Source organism: Podarcis liolepis, assembly GCF_965112155.1.
Source record: "Podarcis liolepis genome assembly, chromosome: 3".
In the NCBI taxonomy this organism is placed as follows: domain Eukaryota; kingdom Metazoa; phylum Chordata; class Lepidosauria; order Squamata; family Lacertidae; genus Podarcis; species Podarcis liolepis.
Window position 1 is genome coordinate 99,012,870 of NC_139557.1, and position 6,411 is coordinate 99,019,280.

The 6,411-nt window shown below is 47.0% G+C and overlaps 2 protein-coding genes across 4 annotated transcripts in view; both read right to left on the bottom strand.

The window, feature by feature from the left end:
• Window positions 1-4,138, bottom strand: part of TRAF5 (TNF receptor associated factor 5) — a 32,451-nt gene extending 28,313 nt beyond the window's left edge. The window contains exon 1 of one of the 2 annotated variants that reach the window (XM_083494483.1): window positions 4,010-4,138. The gene's annotated coding sequence lies outside the window, so the exon portion shown is untranslated. Of the gene's footprint in view, window positions 1-3,878 lie in introns of both variants that reach the window. The other variant, XM_083494484.1, reaches the window with a different exon arrangement.
• HHAT (hedgehog acyltransferase) overlaps window positions 1-6,411 on the bottom strand; it is a 569,735-nt gene that overhangs the window by 121,141 nt on the left and 442,183 nt on the right. The gene's annotated exons all lie outside the window — the stretch shown is intronic.

A 6,411-nucleotide genomic window follows, 5' to 3' on the forward strand; every position in this document is an offset into this window, starting at 1 on the left:
ACCACTGTACAAATACAGTAAGTAGTAGTCTTCCCAGCTTCCCCTTCCTTAGCCTCACACCTTGAGGAAAACCCACTCTGGTCTGCTCTCACTCAGGTCCCTCTTCATCTATTCATCACCTCTCTTATATAGCTTCATTTAATTTATATGAATCTCAACTCTATGTGCTCCATGTGTTGTGAAGTTTTCACTGTTTTACAGTAATAAGTGGGTAGAGGTCATGACCAAAATAAGCACACAAGCATTATCTTTAAGGTTCTTACTTGATGATCAAGCTTCTCCCACTACTTGGTATGACGGTATCATTTATCTCAGGCTCACCCACAGGCTTCACTTACAGTTATCTGCTCAGTCCATTAGTGTTAAGCAAGCAGTATTTGTTTCAGCGATACTTACTTCAAAGCAAGCATGTTCAGGATTTCAGCTCAAAGCTCTATTGCTTCAAGAAACAGTACCAATTACATCACAAAAATACCACCCATGTACATTTATTGTCTCTCTGACTTCTTTAAGTGAAGGCAGCAGAAAGAGAGATAAAATGTTTTTCTCTCCACGATTTCTTGATTTTAATGTTCCTCCCACCAGATTTGGGATCTAGGTTCCTGTAAACTCATCACTTTATCTTAAGCATTTCATACAAGAGATTGGTATTACACAATTTTCTTTTTTAAAATGCTCATCTTGGAAACATTTTATTTACACATACGTCTCTAGTCTTTATTACAAGAAGAATGTATTCTATGAAAATGAGTAAACCTGCCTGAAGCAGAGGAAGGCACATGTTTCAATAAACAGTAAATTAGTAATGATGTGGTAAAAGTAATATAATGCAAAGCTGCAAATGGCAGACAATGCATAGCAGAATTTACATATTGGACTAAATCTTATGATTCCCCAAATTGTATAGCAATGCAGATGTTTCACCCACCAATATCTAGGACACTGAAGTAGTTATTAAATAAAAATTTAATACAGGATGGAAGCACGCAAAAAAGTCAACTATGTTCTCAAGCAGCTGACAATTGAATTATACTGAGCACTGTTTTCTATATGGTGAAAAGTGGTAAAAGGTAAAAAGATAAAGGTAAAGGAATCCTGGATGGTTAACTCCAGTCAAAGGCAACTCTGGGGTTGTGGTGCTCATCTCGCTTTCAGGCCGAGGGAGCCGGTGTTTGTCACAGACAGCTTTCCGCCGCTTCTGGCGCAACAGAAACCCCGGAAACGCCGTTTACCTTCCCGCTGCAGCGGTATCTATTTATCTACTTGCACTATTGTGCTTTCAAACTGCTAGGTTGGCAGGAGCTGGGACAGAGCAATAGGAGCTCACCCCGTTGCGGGATTCCAACTGCCAACCTTCTGACCAGCAAGCCCAAGAGGCTCAGCAGTTTAGACCACAGCGCCACCCGCTCCCTCTTAAAAAAATAATAATTTGCATTTCCATCTCACCTTTCTCTCCAAGGAGCTCTGTGAGTTAGCTTAGTCTGAGAGGCAGTGTCTGGCCCAAGGTCACCCACTGAGCTTAATGGTCAAGTGTCCCTCACAGGTTTTAGCCCGGCACTCTAACTATTACACGACACTGCATGCCTCACTAGAGTCCGGAAGCTCTCATCTAACCTGCAACGCCTCACCCCATGAGAGCCACGATCTGCTACTAAGATTACAGACTTTCATTTACCAATGTAGGAGAAAACAACTCAAAGCAAGAGCAGGAAATAGCTTTTTATTGAAACCCTTTAAAGAGCTCCAATGCATTTTGAGCTGCAAACAGCTCCTTATTTGAGGGAGGAGGGTAATGACACACTGAATTTATTTGACTGATGGTGAGCTCCATTTATAGAGTCTGTTTACCAAAAGTAGATGTATATATAGCCTTTTCCTATACGAAGTAACACTGCTGCCCAGGGATTCAGAGTGTGTGAACCGCCGGTTCTCAGGGACCTTATTTCCCCCATCTCAGTGTGCTAACTCCAAACCCTCATATCTATATGCAGTACCACAAGCATCTTGATTTGATAAAGAAACTTACAGATTTTCCATTACAGCACAATCTATTCTGGACTTGCTTTATTTACGGCTTATGCATTCCCAAAGTATATGAATTCCTTCATGTACCCTTCTGTCATCAAAAGTTAATACTGATTCTTGTCTCCTGGAAGAAATGCAAGTGCTAACCACAGAGACAGCCAATGGCCATAAAGTCTTTAATATTTTCTGAATGACTATAATCCAGTACAAATACCATATTTAGGTGTACACAAAAAACATTCACAGTAGATGTCATTGGCTTCTTGCTCTCTGGGGTTTTTTAATTGATGCCACTGGTCCTATTCCCCTTGAATCTCACAAAGCCCCATTTGCAATATTCAGTAAATTACAGTGCATTTGGATTTGAAAAAGGGGGAAAAAATGCAGCATGTGAATTGCACAGACCTTATAACATGATCCGGAAGACTGTGCTAGTTTGAATGTTCAGCTTTACATATAATTAACAGCTTGCCTCAATGCATTTTTCATTTATGTTATTTTATACACGGAGGTGGGCACTTTTCAACAGAACCAAGGTTAGGGCTGCAGCTCTGTGCCCATTTACATGGCCTCAGCAAGCCCCAGGGACTTACTACATAGGTATATACTAGGATCGCACTGTAATATTTTAACATTGTTGAGCCCACTGAGAAACGAGTCTACAAAAGCTAAAAAGATAAAGTTATTCCAAGTCCTCCTGCCTACTAGCACAATGCCATCTTTACCAAGATTTCCTGCATCACGGGGAGAGAACTCATCATACAAGCCTATTCACCACACAGATGACATTTCACTTTCATAAAGCAATTACTGCCATGTGGAGAAGCAGGACAAGAGCAGATTCTCTCAGAGCCCAATAACTCCAACTTCAAGTGTACAAAGCAACAACAAACGACACAAATAGTTATGGCTCCACAGAGATTATACAGAGAAATCAAATCTCTGCATAGGGTTCTAGAAATTTATTTTAATCTGTCTTTGGGGCCACATCACCTCCTCACCACATAAAGGGTTATTCCTTTACTGCAATCTGATATATTCAGTTTGCTGAGGATTAGTCCCACTAAACTCAGGACTTGCTTCTGAGGAGACATGTACAGAATTCCACTGTGCAGCTCAGACTTCTCTCACAGAAATGGTGGATAAAGATGATGACTTTTTCTCTCCCTTTCTTTTCAGAAAAGCCTCCAAACTTCCTAAAGTGCTTTTGTTCCTTGAGCAGGGTGCCTTCACACCCACCATTTTGAGCAACTGTCAGGTTCCCTTGCACAGAAAAAGAGGGACAGTGCAAACAAAGCCTGTGTCGGAAACCAGTTTATTTAACCGTTTCTGGCCCAGACCAAAATCTAAGTACACTTACCCGGGAGGAGGTACCACTGAACCTAAAGGGCTTTTACTTCTGAGTCAGATTAGACTACATGCGTGCAATTTTAGCACTATTCCCCCCCCCTTGAGGGAATAACCCAAGTTCTATAGGGCTTGCTTCTACCTAAACATACAAAATTAGCTATGCCACATAGCTGTCAATCTCCCCTTTTTTGGGTGGGAAATTCCCTTATTCCAGCACCGTTCCCCGCTGCTTCCTGCTGCTATCCCAGATTGTTAGATATCCCGTAGACTGTCCCCAGGACAGGTGAGGCAGCTGATCCCTTATTTTCGAGGCTGCTGATCCGTTATTTTCAAATCTGAAAGTTGACAGCTATGCATTGACACGAACGCTGTAGAGCATTCACAGCAAACGGACACTAGCTCATCCGGCAGTAACAGAACACTAAATTAAAAGGCAAGCCATATAGCTGGGTAATAATACCCACTCCCGACCATTCTCTAACTACAGCACCACCCTGACTCACCTGTGCCGCCCCCTCTCAGGTCCTCGTCTGGGGGGGGGGTTCAAAGGCCACACAAGCTCCCGCCCGCTTTCCGTGCCTCCACCGCAGCCTCCCCGCGCCTCTCGAGAGAAACCCAAGACTGAGGCACTTACTCACGCAGCGCTCCGGGTCCGCCCAAGCAGCTGTTCTAGTCGACTCCAAGCAAGCCAATAGCAACGGAGGAAAGGCTGAGCTCCGTCTCAGGAGCACGTGGGGAGCAAACCCGGCGGGCCGGGGAGGGGCGCGGGGCTGACGTAGGCGCCCACGCGGGGCCGGCCCTACCGCTGGGTTGAGCCAGGCAGCTCCCTCTGGTCGGGGCTTTTGCGCGTGTGGGTCGCCGCCTGCATATCCTTTATTTTGTACCGCCCAGGAAGAACCACTCCCCTCCTGCCGGAATGCCTTGGGCAGCTTTTGTTATTCCGCCTCAGAGGGCGACTGCCTTCGGGTGCGGGTGGTGGGCGGGGTACACGTGTCCCGGCCTTTCGCACGTTCCTTGCATGCCCTGCTGTTCTTTTGTCTCCCTACACGCGCGGGTACCTTCAGGGGACAAAGGCGCACGAGCTCCAGCCAACCCGTCCGCCCGCCTCCCTTCCCCGACCGTGTTTACTCGGAAGTAAGTGCCATTAAGTTGCACGGCGCTTACTCCCCGGTGCGCAGAACGGTGGCCGGCTGGACTCGCCTCCTCGCCGCCCTCCGACTTACCGGGGCGGCCGGCCAAGGCTGCTGCGCGCGCGCCTCCGCGTCGTTCCCGGGGAGCAGAGCGCCTTCCTCCCGCAGCCCGGCCGGGCGGAGGGAACTTTTTCCTGCTGCCGAGCCGCCTGGGAGATGGAGGTGCATGGAAAGGCCTCGCGGTTTCCCGAGACGAGAGCAGGCCTCCTCTTTCCCCGCCAGCCGCCCCCTCTCGCGCTTCCTCGCCGGGGCTTTCAGTTTCATGGCAACTGAACGAGTCACGCTGCCTTCTGGGAAGAGGAGCGGGGTATAGTGGAAGGGGCTTTCCCAAGGTAGCCTCCTTCCCCGGCCCCAAAGTGGCGACTCAGCCTGGAAACCGAATCTGTTCTGTTCTTGTTATTCTCTCAAGCCAGCGCGATTTCCAGGGCGATATGGATGCGCTTTCTTCCCGAGTGTGCCTTTTGAGGAACCGGGGATGGGAATCCCGAGGGAGGAAAACACACCGCGCGCACTTGCGCTCGCGTCCTGCTTGCGAGTTGCTCCTTTGCATCTGTTGCGACGGCGGGAGATCACAGCGCTGCCCTGGCTGGGCCTTCTGAGCCAGCAGAATATAAAGCATATAGCAATGCACGCTTAAATAGGAACCGACCCGCTCGGACTCTGCGATCATCATCGGAGGCCCTGCTTCGTGTGCCTCCTCCGCCAGAGGTCCAGAGGGTGGCAGCGCGGGAAAAGGGCCTTTTTGGCGTTGGCTCCAGCTTGTGGACGGCTCTCCCTTGACAACGCCGGATTTAAGGGGTGCAAAACAACAAAACCCATATTTATACCTATGCATTTACATTTAAACCCATATTTGCTGAGAAGATTCATTTAAAAAGTAACGAATTATTGTGAAAATAATATTCAGGGTGGGGACCTTGTTCAGGGTGGCATGTTGCCAAAGTCTACCCCTGCCCAGCAAGGGGGGCTTACCTGGCACCTTCATTATGTTATATTTAGGCACCAGGCAAAAACATCTCCTAGGCCTTTAGTTAATTAAACCATCTATATAGCCTTTTAAACCAGGGTGGGATATTTTTTGTTTTATCATGGCATGTATTTTTGTGTTTCTATATTGCAAACCGCTGTGATCTTCAGATGAAGGGAGTATAGAAACTAATAACTTCAACCACAGGAAGTGATAGAGGTCTTGTTCCATTTGGGGGCAACCTTCCATGGACAGCCTGTCAGGGCTGCATGTGGCCAGAGGCAAAAGTGATAAGATTTGCCTTGTACGTACAGTACATTCTAGGCGCATAAACATCAAGGGGTTTCTATATACATAAATCTCTTCAACCAGGAGACTCTGTCACAGTTAAAGGGACACATTCCAGCTAGACAAAGCACTCCAAGGCGGTGTGGAGCAGGGCTGGTGAGGGGCAAAGCCAGAGTAGCCTTGAGATGGGGGCCTCACTGAATCCCTGGGCCTGAGGTTCTCTAGCCCGCTGTTCAGGCTTATATTTATTTGTAAGCAAGTCCCACTGTGTTTAAGGAAGTTAAGTAAAAAGATTGTTCTTTTTAAGTCACATAGTAGTTCTGAAAATAAAGGCTGCAGTCCTATGCACATGCACCAGGGAGTAAGTGCCATTGAACTCAATGGAATTTCCTTCTGACTGCATGCATAGGCATGGGGTCATTAGGAAAGCGGCTGAAAATAAAGTTGCCAAATCTTAATGCATTACAAAAATCTATGGACTGACTGAGGTTGGAACACTGCAGACATCTTCTCACCTCCAAGGATATTGTAGAGCTGGAAAAGGTTTGGGAAAGGGCAACCGAAAAGATCAAGGGGATAGAGAACATAGAA